The sequence below is a fragment of the Lissotriton vulgaris genome, chromosome 11 (genome assembly GCF_964263255.1).
Source record: "Lissotriton vulgaris chromosome 11, aLisVul1.2, whole genome shotgun sequence".
Taxonomy (NCBI): Eukaryota; Metazoa; Chordata; class Amphibia; order Caudata; family Salamandridae; genus Lissotriton; species Lissotriton vulgaris.
This window is the reverse complement of record NC_141699.1, coordinates 798,752,105-798,768,585: the sequence shown is the minus strand read 5'-3', so window position 1 is coordinate 798,768,585 and position 16,481 is coordinate 798,752,105. Positions and strand designations below refer to the sequence as shown.

General features: G+C 44.5%; 1 protein-coding gene across 1 annotated transcript in view; it reads left to right on the top strand.

Annotated features, from left to right (window-relative positions):
• LOC147683516 (alpha-1,4-N-acetylglucosaminyltransferase-like) overlaps positions 1-16,481 on the top strand; it is a 427,778-nt gene that overhangs the window by 212,260 nt on the left and 199,037 nt on the right. The gene's annotated exons all lie outside the window — the stretch shown is intronic.

Below are 16,481 nucleotides of genomic sequence, written 5' to 3'. Positions count from 1 at the left end.
GCACCTGATTTCAGGATCTATGCCTTGTGTGCCCAGGCCAGCTTTTTGCATTTTTGGATCCACCCTACCCCTTATCATTCTCATGTCGCCGTTGAGACGGATATTGCTTCCCCCTGGCCTCTGTTCACGGCTTTGTTCGTGCCTGCGGTGTGACCCCGGGCGGAGGTCGACACGGTCGAGACGTTGCGCTGGGCCTGGTCTGGCCTACGCCGGCTCTCCAATCTACCCCTGCTCTCTGCCAATGCTGTGCCAATAGGGAACCACCCAGATTTTCCCCCACTTCCACCTTCTGCCACGTCTAGGCATGCGTCATGGTTGGGTTTGCGGACGGTGGCGGATCTTTACCCAGAGAACACTTTCTACTGTCTTCCTGACTCCTCGGGCCGCTGGACACGCTTTTCTTTTACCAGCTTTGTGCGATTTTCTGGAAACTACACTCTACATTCCCTCACTCCCCTCCCACTATGCCGGCTCTGGATTTCATATATACGTCCCGACACCGCAAAAATTAGGTACTAAATTATACGCGCTTACTCTAATGTCCCCCTCTATTTCCTCAGACCGGGCGCGGGAGGTATTAGGCGCGGATCTTGGTATGGACATTGCGCAGGCCGACTGGCTATACTATTGTAACCAGATGAAAAAGCTGTCACCAAATTACCGGCTCCGTCTGATACATTTTAAGTATCTGCACAGGCTGTATCGCACCCTTCCTCAGCTCCACAGACTTGGGCTCATTTCAAGGGACACTTGCATGTGTTGCGCTGCCCCTGACACGGACTTTGCACATTTAGCGTGGTTATGCCCCAAGGTCTCTGACTTTTGGCGGGTTGTGTGTTCCACCATTTCTGACATTACTAGTGCCACAGTGCATCCCGACCATCCCCTGTGCCTCGTTGGTTTAGTAAAATTCTGTCCTGATGCTTCCTGACGCCTGATTTTGATGCTGCTGGTCCTGGCTAGGTGCAGGGTGGCCATGTGTTGGGGTCGTAAGCCTGCTCCAAGGGCTGAGAGCTTGCTGGAGGATGCCTCTCAGTGTCAGACTCTCTTATCAGAGTTCTGGGATCTACTGCCCGCCAAGTCCCGACCTGTTGAGATTTGGGGCCCTCTGATTACCTATCTCCATTACCGTTCCCACTCCAGTGGCGCTGCCTCTCCCGCACTTCTCCTCCCTTTCTGTAGGTGCTCCCACCCCATGGCACTCCTCACTGATGTTATTATCGTATGTGTGTTCCCCTTTGAGGGGAGGAATCTCTGTGTAGTGGAGCTGTGATCTCAACCTTCACGTATTTCTGCTCGCTGTAAGGTGTAGTCTACTTGTTACCAAATGCTTGACTCGATTTGTACTCTGTCAATTTGAGCTGCAATGTTGCACAGTGTTATGTGTCTGACTTGACTTTCCTCAATAAATGTTTTTGAAAAATAAAAAAAAAAATATATATATATATATATATTCACTGAAAAAACCATAGGTTTCACACCAGTTATAGTTAGGAATTAGCATTTAAAAAACCTATTAAATTCACTGACAAAACCATAGATTTCACACCATTTATAGTTAGCTGGAAATTTTACTGACATAAAACCATTGAAATTCCCACGTTATAGTTAGTTGGACTCACTATAACTTGCGCGCCTGTAATGCACTGCTGATGACGTCACATATTACATCACTCATGACATGGTCAGTGACATCACTCATGACATCACTGATGACACCATCCAGTGAATGTGTGTCTTTCTGAAAAATAAATTTGTTTTATATATGTATTTGTAAAGGTCGATGGAAGAATAAATGTTTAAATAAGTGTGTAAATGGATGTTTTTTTTAAAAAAAATTGGTTGGGTAACTGGCTTATTACGTGTATCTTAGTGAATACATATATTAGCGAGTATTGTTTAAATATTTAAATGTTTGTATCAGTGTTTCTCTTTGTGTATAAGTGGCTGCAGGGGTTGGTGACTGACTCACTGTTTGTATGTGTTTTGAAGACAGCATATGTGCAGGACTGTATGGGTGGATGAGTGTGTATATGTGTGTGTTAGTGAGTGAATGACTGTCTCACTAGTGTCTTCATTAGTAACGACATATGTTTTAATCTAGTATATGTGAGTATTGATGTATATAAGTGAGTATAGTATATATAGTGAGAGATTGTAGGAGTTCCTGTTTAAATAAGTATGTGTTTCTATAAGTGATTGTTTGAGAGAGTAAGTATGGGTAAGTTTCCTTAGAAGTAAGGTGGTAGTGTGTGTATAAATGTATATGCAAATAAATGGATGTTCAATAGTTTATTTGCATGTGTGAGTATGTGTGTGAGTAACTTTTGGATGACTGCTGATGTGTAACAGGATGTATAGGTGTATCACTACATATGATGAGTGAGTATATATATGAGTGACTATATAGAACTGTTGGTGAATGAGTGGATGTGTATATAGATGGTGGAATTACTGAATTGGTTGTTGTTACTGGTTTGGGTATCTCCATTTTTTTCAAAATGTTTGTTTCTATTTTTGAATATGTGTTTCAAGCGTTACATTACACTGAAATTAGGTCTGTCACTCTGTCACAAGGATGGTGTCATCAGTGATGTCATGAGTGATGTCACCGACCATGTCATGAGTGATGTAATATGTGACGTCATCAGCAGTGCATTACAGGCGCGCAAGTTATAGTGAGTCCAACTAACTATAACGTGGGAATTTCAATGGTTTTATGTCAGTAAAATTTCCAGCTAACTATAAATGGTGTGAAATCTATGGTTTTGTCAGTGAATTTAATAGGTTTTTTAAATGCTAATTCCTAACTATAACTGGTGTGAAACCTATGGTTTTTTCAGTGAATTTCAAAGGTTTTTTAAATGCTAATTCCTAACTATAACTGGTGTGAAACCTATGGTTTTTTCAGTGAATTTCAAAGGTTTTTTTAATGCTAATTCCTAACTATATAACACCTGAAAGCCCACCAGGAATCTCCAGTATGCGCCAGGGGACTGCATTGCAGAGAGGTGTAATGAAGCCACAACCCTTTTTACACCTCTCTGCAACGCAGCCCCCGTGCATGTTTGAAGAGGGGGAACTAATTCCCCTTGCATACTGGGGGCCCCTGGGGGCCAATTAGCCCACCTGGAACCTCCAGTATGCGCCAGGGGCTGCATTGCAGAGGTGTAATGAGACTATGCCCCTTGTTACACCTCTCTGCAACGCAGCCCACTGCCGCGTTTGCAGAGGGGGAACTAATTCCCCTTGCATACTGGGGGTCCCTGGGGTCAACTGGTCCACCAGGAGCCTCCAGTATGCGCGAGGGAGCTGCATTGCAGAGAAGTGTAATGAGGCCACACCCTTGTTACACCTCTCTGCAATGCACGCCACTGGCGCATTTGTAGAGGGGGGACTAATTCCCCTTGCATACTGGGGGTCCCTGGATCATATCTGCCCAAACACCGATATTCCGAACGATTGTAAATTACTTTTCTTGAGAAACATTTGGATTTGGATTATCATGTCCTATACTTTGGAATTTTTGAAAGACTGACTTTGAGGATGATATAAATTACTCAAGTCTGCCCGAATTGTGTGGGTAAAATTGATACCTAGTCACTTTGAATAAGAATATACTTATGTCTCGTCTAACATTTGGAAGAAATATCTAGTTATATGACAACTGGATACCGACATAACTTGAAGGAAATAAGAACGCCCTGAAGAAGTTCTGTTGTACAGAACGAAACCTTTCGGCTGGCTGTGGTACATAAACTTAAGGAAAATAAAAGCATTTGAATATACACCAAGATTCAGCGCTTCAATAAGGACTCTAAGTGATATGATTTGATTGGACTCATTGTGAAAGTGGTGCTGTGCCAAACTTTGGAATATTCTCCACTACTCTCTACTACTTACTCTCTCCTACTCCACTACTCTCAAATACTCACTGTCTACTACTCATTCTCTACTACTCTACTACTCTCTACTACTCTCTCTCTACTACTCACTCCCTACTACTCGCTACTCACTACTCCCTACTACTCACTATCTACTACTCTCTACTACTCACTCTCTACTACTCTCTCTCTACTACTCACTCTTTACTACTCACTACTACTCTCTACTACTCACTCTCTACTTCTCACTCTCTACTACTGTCTACTACTCACTCTCTACTACTCTCTCTCTACTAGTCTCTACTACTCACTCTACTACTCACTCTCTACTACTCACTACTATTCTCTCTGCTACTCATTCTCTACTACTCTCTACTACTCACTCTCTACTACTCACTCTCTACTACTCACTCTTTACTACTCTCTACTACTCACTTTCTACTGCTCTCTACTACTCACTCTACTACTTACTCTCTACTACTGTCTACTACTCACTCTCTACTACTCACTCTCTACTACTCTCTACTACTCACTCTACTATTCACTCTACTACTCTCTACTACTCACTCTCTGCTACTCTCTCTACTGCTCTCTACTACTCTCTACTACTCACTCTCTACTCTCTATTACTCACTCTCTACTCTCTACCTCTCTACCTCTCTCTTCTTCTCTCTCTACTAATCTCTACCTCTCTACCGCTACCTCTCTACCTCTCTACCTCTACACCTCTACCTCTCTACCTCTCTCTACACGCACACATATACACATATATGCATATATATATATATGCATATGCATTTATATATATATGTATGTGTATGTATAAAAAAAAAAAAAACATTTTTTTTTTTAAACAGCTACTTTTAAAACTGTCATTCTTTTTCCCCATGGTACTCTCCCCGGTACGCTTACCGGTGCGCGAACCGGTGCGCGGACCGGGCGCTCACCCCGCGAAAATCAAAAATTTTTTTATTTTTTTTTTGCTCTGTGGGGCCCTTTTATGGCCCCCACATCAAACCTAGGGGGTCAAGGGGGGTCTACTCTGCCCCCTTATGGTCATTTCCCTCTTTGTTTTGGCCACCTCTCGTGTCTCGATCCTACCGAGACACAAGATGGCGGCCGCTCCGGACTGTTTAGAATGTTTACAGACACCCCAGAGCCAATCAGCTTTCTGCGCGCAAGTCGCGGTAAGCGCCCGGTGCGCGTACCGGTGCGCGTACCGGAGCGCGGCTATAGATATATATATTTTTTTGAACCTTAATTACTCAAAATCCACTGGAGCACATATCTTGAGACATAGCAAAGGCACATCGGGCTACCAGTCCCTACAATTTTGCCAAGTTTGGTGGAAATCCATTCAGCCGTTCGGGCTAAAAGTGAAATCGACCGCCCTATGGAAATTAACATGGGGAAAACGCGTTTTGGGACCCCCCTTTTATCTCGGCCCCCGCTTGACGAATCCCCCCCAAACTTTCAGGGAAGGACCGGAACGCCGCGAGGCCATTTTGAGGAAATTTTCAGGCAGATTCGTCAACCGGCGCCAAAGTTATTCCAAATAGAATTTTCAGATTTAACATTGAAAAAAATCCTAACTATAACTACCTACTGGCGACCGCCAGTAGGTAATATATATATATATATATATATATATATATTCACAGAAAAAACCATAGGTTATAGTGGATATATAGTTAGGAATTTGCATTTAGAAAACCTTGAAAATTCAATGAAAAAACCATTGGTTTTAGGCCATATATAGTTAGGAATTAGCATTTACAAAACCTTATTTTACTCGCATAAAACCATTGAAATTCCATATATAGTTAGAAGCGCTAACTATATATCGCGCACCCGCAATCCTCTGCTGATGATGTCACATATTACATCATTCATGACATGGTCAGTGACATCACTGATGACATCACTGATGACATCTCAAATGACATCACTGATGACATCACTGATCACAACATCCAGTGATTGTATGTGTCTGTAAAGTTTAAATATGTTTCACATATTGAAGAATGAGTGGATGTATAAGTGTCTGGATGAAGAATTTAGTAGGTGCATGACTGACTGTATGAGTGAGTGATTAAATGTGTCTCACTGAGTGCATGGGTTAGTGACTAAACTGTCTTAATTTGTGCATCAGTATGTTTGTTGTTGTGTAAGCTGCTGCATGTGTTGATCAGTAGCTATAAGAGTGGCCATATGGGTTATTGATTGGTTGCCCAAGTATTTGAATGGGAGGCTGAGTGTGTGTGTGGGTGGCTGGGAGGTGCGTGACTCTGTGCATAGATGTGTAAGCAGTTGATTCACTAGGAGTATGAGTTCAAGAGTGCATGTGGAAACAGCTATATGGGCGGTTGACTATGCATGGGTGTGTTGGTGAGTGAATGGATTTCTCATTGCTACATGTGCAAGTAAGTACGTATGTAAAACACAATACATGTGAGAGTTGAGATATATAAATAACTGAACATAAGAGCCAGTGAATGTGTGAGTGGCTGTATCGATCACTGTGAGCTTGTATCAGGGATTATATAAGAGAATAAATATGTGTTATTATATGTTTGAATAAGTAAGATGTGTATAACTTTATAGTTGAGGAAATGGAGGTGTGATTGATTCTTTGCATGACTGACTAGGTGTGTGAGTAACTCCATGGATGAGTGACAGTCTGTGAGTGTCTGTTTATACTGAGTGTATGTAAGGTTATATTAGAGTCTGAAGAGGTTCATTGTATTATCACATAAGTGATGTGATCAGTGATGACAAATGAGATGTCATCAGTGATGTCATTTGAGTTGTCATCAGTGATGTCATCAGTGATGTCATTTGAGATGTCATCAGTGATGTCATTTGAGTTGTCATCAGTGATGTCATTTGAGATGTCATCAGTGATGTCATCAGTGATGTCACTGACCATGTCATGAATGATGTAATATGTGACATCATCAGCAGTGGATTGCGGGTGCGCGATATATAGTTAGCGCTTCTAACTATATATGGAATTTCAATGGTTTTATGCGAGTAAAATAAGGTTTTGTAAATGCTAATTCCTAACTATATATGGCCTAAAACCAATGGTTTTTTCATTGAATTTTCAAGGTTTTCTAAATGCAAATTCCTAACTATATATCCACTATAACCTATGGTTTTTTCTGTGAATTTCATTGGTTTTTTAATAGCAAATATGAAAAGCTTTAAAATGTCAAGTACGTGATAGATAAAAACATTTTCGTATTTATGCACGCTGATGTGCTTTGAACGCTGCACCCCCCCCCCCTCCCCTCTTTTGTCTTAGTAGTACTCTCTCTTTGCAGATACTGAAGGGTAGTTAACGCAGGCCTTTACCACCGTTGTAATCCGTCGTGCCTCCTTGTCTCTCCATTTGATTGATTGTTGTCCAAGCATTTACTGTTTTAGAATTGGTTCTCTTTGGATCATTCTCTATTTACAAACAAGCACAAAGTCGCAATACTCTGTTTAGTCTTTGCAGATAGTGAAAAATCGTGTAAAAAAATAAAAGTAATCGAGCAAAATCAGTAGGCCACTAATTGGATCTCTTTTTGACCTCGCTAAAATAGAAATATTAGGAACAACCCTTCATGAGAAATACGAAAATAGTGAGATGAACTGAGCTCCACACCATGAGGGCTGCAAGACAGCTCGGCTCCATCACCCATCCCGCACAAAATAACGACAAACCCTATGCAAATATTAAAAATATAGACAACACACCAGCAAAGAAACAGGGTAAAACATTTTATTAAAAAACTATTTACATAACGTTGGTTTATAAGATGATGTCAGTAGTGGACCGATGTGTGAATAGATCGAAAACAGCACAAGGCTCCAAGATCCGGATGGCAAGCTCCTGGATGTTGGGTGCCATAGTTTAGAGTTCTGAATTTCAGCCTTTTTCAATGCCTGTGCTTTGTTGAATCAAAATGGCGGCTTGACACAAAGCTGACTCAAGCGTTGCTACTGATGCTATGCAGACCAAAACTGGTTTTCAGTTTGTACATTTTTCTAGATTTTTCAATCCAAGTTTGGTTGACTTTGTAGAACGATGGCTTCAGATTTTCAACATACGGTGTGGTGGCGCTGACTGGGAGGGGGCGCTTCGCTCCTGCCCCCTCCCCAAGTAAGATTTTCATACGTGAAAGTACGTTAATGGTTTTGGTCCCTGAGATGCTTCGATGTCACTACCATTCTCAAATAGCATAAGTTCTGGATGTTGGGTGCCATAGTTAAGAGTTCTGAGCAGTGCTTGTAACACTGTCTGAAGCTTATTTCCACCTACTGCAGCTTCACTATTCTCAAAGTAAGTGAGTGTCGTTTGTGGACCTGACTGCATTAGAAAACAATGTGATATGTTACCTTCCTAAACAGCTTGACGGAGGCCCCTGAGGGGCGGTGTGATGGCCATGGACTCGGAGAAGACGCTTGGCTCCGACACCCTCCCCAAGTCTTATAGCACTGGTGTAGCCTGAGATCGCCCCCGACATAGGCGGCCGGCTCCCGGGGTCCGGCGGAACTTTTTGCCTTTTGATGACTCTTCAATTCTGGACCTTGTCCCACAATCCGTTTGACCTGAAGACAAGCTGTAGTGGGGCGCCCCTTTATCGTTTTAGTTGCCATTCCGCCCGCTTTTGCTACACTGTGCCTCTTCCGCCATTCAGCTGTTTACCGCCCGCTCTTGCGACTACAGCGTCTCGCTCACCATGTAGTTGAGATGCGCCCGCTCTTGCGCTGCAGCGATAGGCGGCTGCCACAGGACTCTCAAAATGGCGGCCGGCTCTTCGGTTTTGGGCCTGGTCCACTAAAATGGCCCTGGGACACCTTGGAACTCGGACGCTTGTCTGCTAGGGCTTGGGTCCCATTCTCGAAAAGCGTCCCCTCAGCCGTGAAGATTCTACAAAAGTCTTGGGGGCCTCCGACTCCCGCAGGCTTCTGGTGGGGAGCGGCTGCCATGATTGCTCGTGGAATGGCCACGACGGAGCTACGAGATGGTAGTGGTCTCATGCTGACGCCAGCTTTAGTCTGAAACATCCAGAAACACTATAGACTACCAATTCGATCAGTTCCGGTAGCGCCCCAACATGACCCGGAAGAGAAGAACTTGCCCTCCCCTCTTTGACTGATGGTTCTTGTTGCCTGTCCCCTCTGTTGTCATTTAACAGAACTTTTTGGACTGCTGAAAGGGGTTGTGTTCTGAACGCTGGTTGGTGGAGACATTTAGACTATATTGTTGACCTACGTTGTCGCGTAATGCGTTTTATGACACGCCGCGTTAGCGCACCCGGAAGTGATCCGAGGCGCGGCGCGCAGCGCGTAACGTAAGCATAACAGGTCATGTGACTTGTTAATAAAACTTTTCATTGGTTCATTTTACTTTTGTTAATTTAATGATGAAAAGCTTGGTCATATGACCTAAAAATTACGCTTTTTATTATTTTCGAACAATATTTTTTTTTCAAACATATGTTATAATATTCCAGGCTAATGTACTTTCCCGGAAAATTTACAACTGTCTTGCAAGTAAAATATATTCCTTTTTCGAGAAAAAGGGCGTTTCTTCCTTCCATGACGGAGCCGTTGAGTAAAAGAGATTCGGCCTGCTGTCTTAGTCGCCGATACGCCTGATTATCAGATTCTTATCGATCACTTTATGTTGCAGACATGAAAAACACAACTGCCCTTGACCATTTATCTTTACTGCGTTCCTACATATTATACCTTTTATCCGTCATGTAATTGGACTGCTTTATTTCACTTGCCTTTTACTGATTCGAAAACAGTCACTAAAAGTAAAAACTTTACAAATGTAAATACTACTACCGTGTTTTGTTTTAAAAACCTTTATTGTGAAAATGTCAGTATACAAATACGGGCCTATAACCACGTGGGCCGGCCACGGAGCAAACTGAAATCGTATATGATGAGGAGACATTTACATTGTAGAAGAACGTAACGAGCGGGCCATTAGGTGACAAGAACAAAGGTGTCTAACAGTTGCGGAATCGGTGGACGTACATTTTGTAATTAAAATACGACAGGGCCACTTACAATAACATTTTCTAGATATACATTTGCGGGCAAGGAGTTACGAGTCCCATTTATACCGGCGCCATTTTGGGCGAGGCCGGGCAGGTCCAAGATATAGTCAAAATGTCTCCACCAACCATCGGCCAGACCAGAACCCCTTTCGGCCCTTTATGCTACAAGATGGTGTCTTCCATTCAGAAAATATTGGTGGCAGCATTTTGAAAGGAAACAGAAACAGCCGTTCTCCTAGTGAGTTTCACATTGTTACATTTAGGAAGAATGTTGAAGAGTAGTATGTGGAAAATCTGAAGCCATTTTTCTACAAACTCTCAATCAGACTTGGATGGAAAAAAAAAACCTGAAGAATGTACAAACTGAAAACCAATTTTTGTCTGTATAGCACCAACAGTAACGCTTGAGTCAGCTTTGTGTCAAGCCGCCATTTTCATTCAATCAATAGCGTCCCCCTGCACACATTCAGGGACCTGGTCGTGTCTTCAGATGAAACGCATTGTAGGAAAAGAAGCAGAAAGGAAAAGGAAAAAAGTTCCGCCGGACCTAGTGAAGCTGCAGCAGGTGCAAATAAGCTTCAGACAGTCTTACAAGCACTGCTCAGAACTCTCAACTGAGGCACTCAACATCCAGGACTTGCCATTCGGATCTTGGTGCCTTGTGCTGGTTCCGACCTATTCACACATCGGTCCACTACTGACATCACCTCATAAGCCAACGGGGCACCCCACGCCGACTTTCGGCGCAGCATTGTAGGATGGCCACACCAGTGCGGCAACTTGCTGGACACAACATCGGGGCCATCCAGATCTCGGCGCGTTCGACTCACTGTACCGCAACAGTGACCGCAACTCAGCTGGACACGCCGTCTTTCGGCGCAGCATTGTAGGATGGCCACACCAGTGCGGCAATTTGCTGGACACCACCTCGGTGCCATCCGGATCTCGGCGCGTTCGAGTCACTGTACCGCAACAGTGACCGCAATTCAGCTGGACACGCCGTCTTTCGGCGCAGCATTGTAGGATGGCCACACCAGTGCGGCAATTTGCTGGACACCACCTCGGTGCCATCCGGATCTCGGCGCGTTCGAGTCACTGTACCGCAACAGTGACCGCAATTCAGCTGGACACGCCGTCTTTCGGCGCAGCATTGTAGGATGGCCACACCAGTGCGGCAATTTGCTGGACACCACCTCGGTACCATCCGGATCTCGGCCCGTTGTGCTGCCTTCGGCCTATTCGCACATCGGTCCGCTACTGACGCCGCCTCACGTGCCAACGGATTTTCTACGCTTTTTGTAGCCCTATGCCGCATAACAGGTCATGTGACTTGTTTATAAAACTTTTCATTGGTTCATTTTACTTTTGGTTTCCTTAAGATGGAAGGCTTGGTCATATGACCTAAAAATAACACTTTTCATTGGTTTAGAACATTTTTTTTTCCCAAACGATGAAAGCCCCACCTTGTTTCTGGATCATTCAGACTGAAGCTGGCGTCAGCATGAGAGCACCACCATCTCGTGGCTCCGTCGTGGTCATTCCGCGAGCAATCATGGCAGCCGCTCCCCACCGGAAGCCTGCGGGAGTCGGGGGCCCCCAAGACTTTTATACAATCTTCACGGCTGAGGGGACGCTTTTCGAGAATGGAGCCCAAGCCCTAGCAGGCAAGCGTCCGAGTTCCAAAGTGTCCCAGGACCATTTCAGTGGACCAGGCCTAAAACCGAGGAGCTGTCCGCCATTTTAAGAGCCATGTGGCAGCCGCCTATCGCTGCACTGCAAGAGTGGGAGCAACTCAACAACATGGTGAGCGAGACGCTGTGGCCGCAAGAGCGAGCGCAACTCAGCTAGATGGCCGCCACCTGGGGAGGCCCGTTCACGCCGGCTCCCCCACGCCCCCCCCCCCGGGCCGCCGCACGCCAATTTTCGGAGCAGCATTGTAGGATACCAAAACCAGTGCGGCAGTTTACTGGACATCACCTGGGTGCCTGTCGTACATGTTGTGTCAGCCATGTGACACTGGACACAGACCGCTACTGACGAGGCCTCCCCCCGCACCACCCGGGACGCCCCACGCTGTTTTTCTGTGCTGCATTGTAGGATCCCTAAACCAGTGCGGCACCCAGGCGACATCACCTGGGTGCCGTCCAGAACTCTGCACGTTGTGCTGCCTTGGGACTATTCGCACAACAGACCGCTACTGACGAGGCCTCCCCCCGCCCCACCCGGGACGCCCCACGCCAATTTTCGGAGCAGCATTGTAGGATCCCTAAACCAGTGCGGCACCCAGGCGACATCACCTGGGTGCCGTCCAGAACTCTGCACGTTGTGCTGCCTTGGGACTATTCGCACAAAAGACAGCTTCTAACCATTGTTGCTTTTTGTGTTGAGAAATGTTTAAATGTTTTTAGTTTTTGTTCCGTTCGTTAAAGTTAGTAGTTAATAAAGTTTTATAACCTTACTTTGTTGGAGTGTTATCTATTTTTTTAAAAACGGGTGAATGGGGCCTTGAATCGGGTTATTGTCATGTGTGGGCTTTGGAAGTGTGCTGCTGCAGGATCGGACATTTCAAACTCAAATGCACGTTCTTTTTCTTACCTTTCCGAAGCATGGAGCGCAATAGCAGGCAGAGAAAGGGTGATGCACGTGTTGAACACTACCTGACCTGGCAAGTTGCTGGCAGTGCCCCCCCGCCCGCTCCTGAAAGAGGGCACACACACACCGCCGCCCCGAGTACTTCACAAATCTTTAAAAGACCATGCGCTTGTTCATGAGGCTTAAATGGTTTATCACCTCTTCTAGAACCCCTGCATCGACCCTCTGACGTTTCATGGAAAAATTACCATGTAACACAATACCAAGCCCTGTCAGCTGAAACCCCCAAGGAATCGTGGGGCATATTATCAAGGGGGTTTATCTCCGCTTTTTTGGCTTTAAAAGCCATGAAAGCGGAGATAAAATTATTTCCCTATTACCAAGCTGTCGCTAACACCAGTTAGTGACAGCTAAAAGGAGATAGCGACCATCTTGGGCCCCGCTTTGCATGTCAGTGATACTTATCACTAATGACATGCAAAGTGGCGTGCCAAGATGTTAGCGACTGGAAACAGTCCCTAACATCGCTACCTTCTATTACCAACTTTTGGAGATATTCGCGCTAAGCGCGAATATCTCCAAAATCTAACACCTGCCCTGAGCAGTTCTTAGCCATGTTATCCAATGGGAGGTGGATAACATGGCTAAGAGCATTAGATCGATAATACATGAATATCGCTGACTTTTCACCTGGCCTGAGCAGTTCTTAGCCATGTTATCCAATGGGAGGTGGATAACATGGCTAAGAGCATTAGATCGATAATACATGAATATCGCTGACTTTTCTGCGATAATAGCAAGGTTTATCTGCGATAAAAATCGCCGATGTGCGGCGATAATTTTTGTCTCTAAACAAGTTAGAGACAAAAATTATCGCTAGTTGTTCGTAATATGCCCCCGGGTTTTTGCTTGCAGAAATCGGGAGGCGGGAGACTAGCACTGAAATCAGTACTCACACGCCTGAATCAGGAGGATTGGCATGTCTGAATTCTCTACAGCTGGGGCCATAAACTACATCCGCAGGGTTAGGTGATAGCCTGGGACCAGCCTGGCATCTAAAATGGCTGCCGTGCACGACAAAATTGTGGCATTCGAAAAAAGGCAAGATGGCGCAGCCGCTGGAAGAGATGTATCAACATATATCAGCCTCCTCAGCCACCCTCAGGAAACATAGGGGATTAGGATACGTCTCCCGCACCCCCTTATACCTAGTACTTTAATTAACGAAGCACAAAATGGCGAATTCCCGTTTCGCTACCAGTTTGCGGCCCAGTTCGCGGCCCGTGAAGCGCTTCTACCGTGAAAAATCATTTTTTTTTTTTTTTCCCCACGGGACCCTTTAATAACCCCAACAACATTCCTAGGGGGTCAAGAGGGGGATACCTTGCCCCCTTTCATTAAATTCCCCCTTAGTTTTTCACCTTTTCTTCTCTCTCGATCCTACCGAGAGACAAGATGGCGGCCGCTCCGGACTGTCACGCAGCAAAAAAAAAAAAAAGCTCACGCACAGCCGCTGGAAGAGATGTATCAACATATATCAGCCTCCTCAGCCACCCTCAGGAAACATAGGGGATTAGGATACGTCTCCCGCACCCACTTATAACTAGTAATTTAATTAACGAAGCACAAAATGGCGAATTCCCGTTTCGCTACCAGTTCGCGGCCACGCTTCTACCGTGAAAAATCATTTTTTTTTTATTTTCCCCACGGGACCCTTTAATAACCCCAACAACATTCCTAGGGGCTCAAGAGGGGGATACCTTGCCCCCTTTCATTAAATTCCCCTTTCGTTTTCCACCTCTTCTTCTCTCTCGATCCTACCGAGAGACAAGATGGCGTCCGCTCCGGACTGTTTAGAATGTTGACAGACACCGGAGAGCCAATCAGCTTTCTGCGCGCAAAGTTCCGATAAGCGAAAAGTAAGCGGACCGGATCGCTGCCCAGAGCGCTGTTACAGATATATATCTTGGTTTGAACGTTAATTTCTCAAAAACTACTTGAGCACATATATTGAGACCTAGCAAAGGCACATCGGGCTAACAGTCCCTACAATTTTGCCAAGTTTCGTGCAAATCCATTCAGCCGTTCGAGCTAAAAGTGAGTCCAACCGCCCTATGGAAAAATGAATGGAAAAAACGCGTTTTGGGACCCCCCTTTTTTCTCAGCCCCCCCTTGACGAAACCCCCCTAAATTTTCAGGGGCTGCTCAGAATCAAAATGTGCCATTTTCCTGAAAATTTCAGCCGATTCCGTCCACAAACGCCAAAGTTATTAGACATAGAATTTTCAAAAGTCCCATAGAGAAAAAATTCTAACTATATATACCTACTGGCGATAGCCAGTAGGTAATATATATATATATATATATATATATATATATATATATATATATATATATATATATATGAAGTCTGAGGTTCTTCCATTAAATACATTTTGCCCAAAAGAATTGTTTGCAGGAACTGGTTTTAAATGGACTTCTAGTTAAATTAAGGGCTTATTACAATGTCAGTCGGTGAGCCTTTGACCGATAGTTGGAGGCTCACCAACTGACATCGTAGGTTTAAAGTCCAACCGCCTAATTACAAAGTAAGCAGTCAATTTAAAACCAGCCGGTCGGATCAACTGGCTACTGATGGGCTAAAGGAGCCCGTCCGCCAGTCAGAGGCCACACATAATCCCCTATGGACGGCGTTTCCGCCATGAGGATTATGATGTTGTTTTCTGACAGGCCTTTCATGTCGGGCTACCCGGCATGAAAAGCCTGGCAAAAAGAAACTTTCGGGCCCCTATTAGGACCCCCATGCCTCAGTGGCCTCTGGTTGGGGGCCTGGGGGCAACTATGGTGCCCCCCTGGTAATCCCTGCACCATGTGGCATGCACCATGAGGTGCCTGCCACGTGGTGAAGGGATTAACAGAAACTCCCATTTCTCTATAGGAGCTTGTGCTGCAGCCGGTTTCTGACCACAGCGCAAGCTACCCTAAAGAAATCGAAGCTTGCGACCGCACCATGTGCGGTTGCATTGTAATTGCAGTGTTGGGACAGCCGACAGGAGGTTGGTCGATCCTGACACTGCGAAAATGCCAGTCGGAGGCAACCCCGACTGACATTGTGATGAGCCACTATGTGTTTAGGAATCAAGCATTATTCTTCTATCAATAAAACCATATAGAATAATTTATTAGATGCCCTTCAAAAAAATACTTCATGTGTCTGAGAAATGGTCTCCTTTGTATTTATCCTGGTGGGGCAGGTTAGATACAATAGAAATGATGAGGCTTCATGTTATTCATTTCTTTTATCTATGCTGCCCCTCAAAATCCCTTCAAAATATTTAAAATCTCTCAATAGTTCACTTAATACATTTTTATGCAATGGACATAAATCCCAAATCTCTTTAAGTTTTCTGCATAAACCCAAAGATCAGGGAGGGGTCTTTTTCCCCAGTTTGCATCAGTACCATTTGTCCTTTTTGACTAAACAAGGTTTACCTCATATTCATTCTTCTTGTGAATCACCACTGACTGTCTGGCATCTCTTGGAAGACTCGTTGCTTTCCCCTTTTCCTTTTCATGCTCTTGCTCATTTTTCTCATCCTCCACATGCTTTTGTATTGCCCTATATCACTCATTCTATTTTCACCCTCTTTCCAATCTTCACTAAATCTCTCACACCCTTTTATGCTTTTTTAAAATCTTCCATAATGCACAAAAAACATATTTAGATATCTAATAGCACAATTTTTTGGAAGGATCGGATTACGAAAGGAATCATTCAGGTCAAGCATTTATTTAAAGGAACACACCTTCTTTCCCCTCTTGAAATACAAACTGAGTTTGACCTTTAGCTGTTTCTACTCTTGAGTATAAAATGTTACAAAATTCCTTAACACAACACATTTCTATCTCTCACAAGTTTGTTCCTCTTCATCTGACTTGT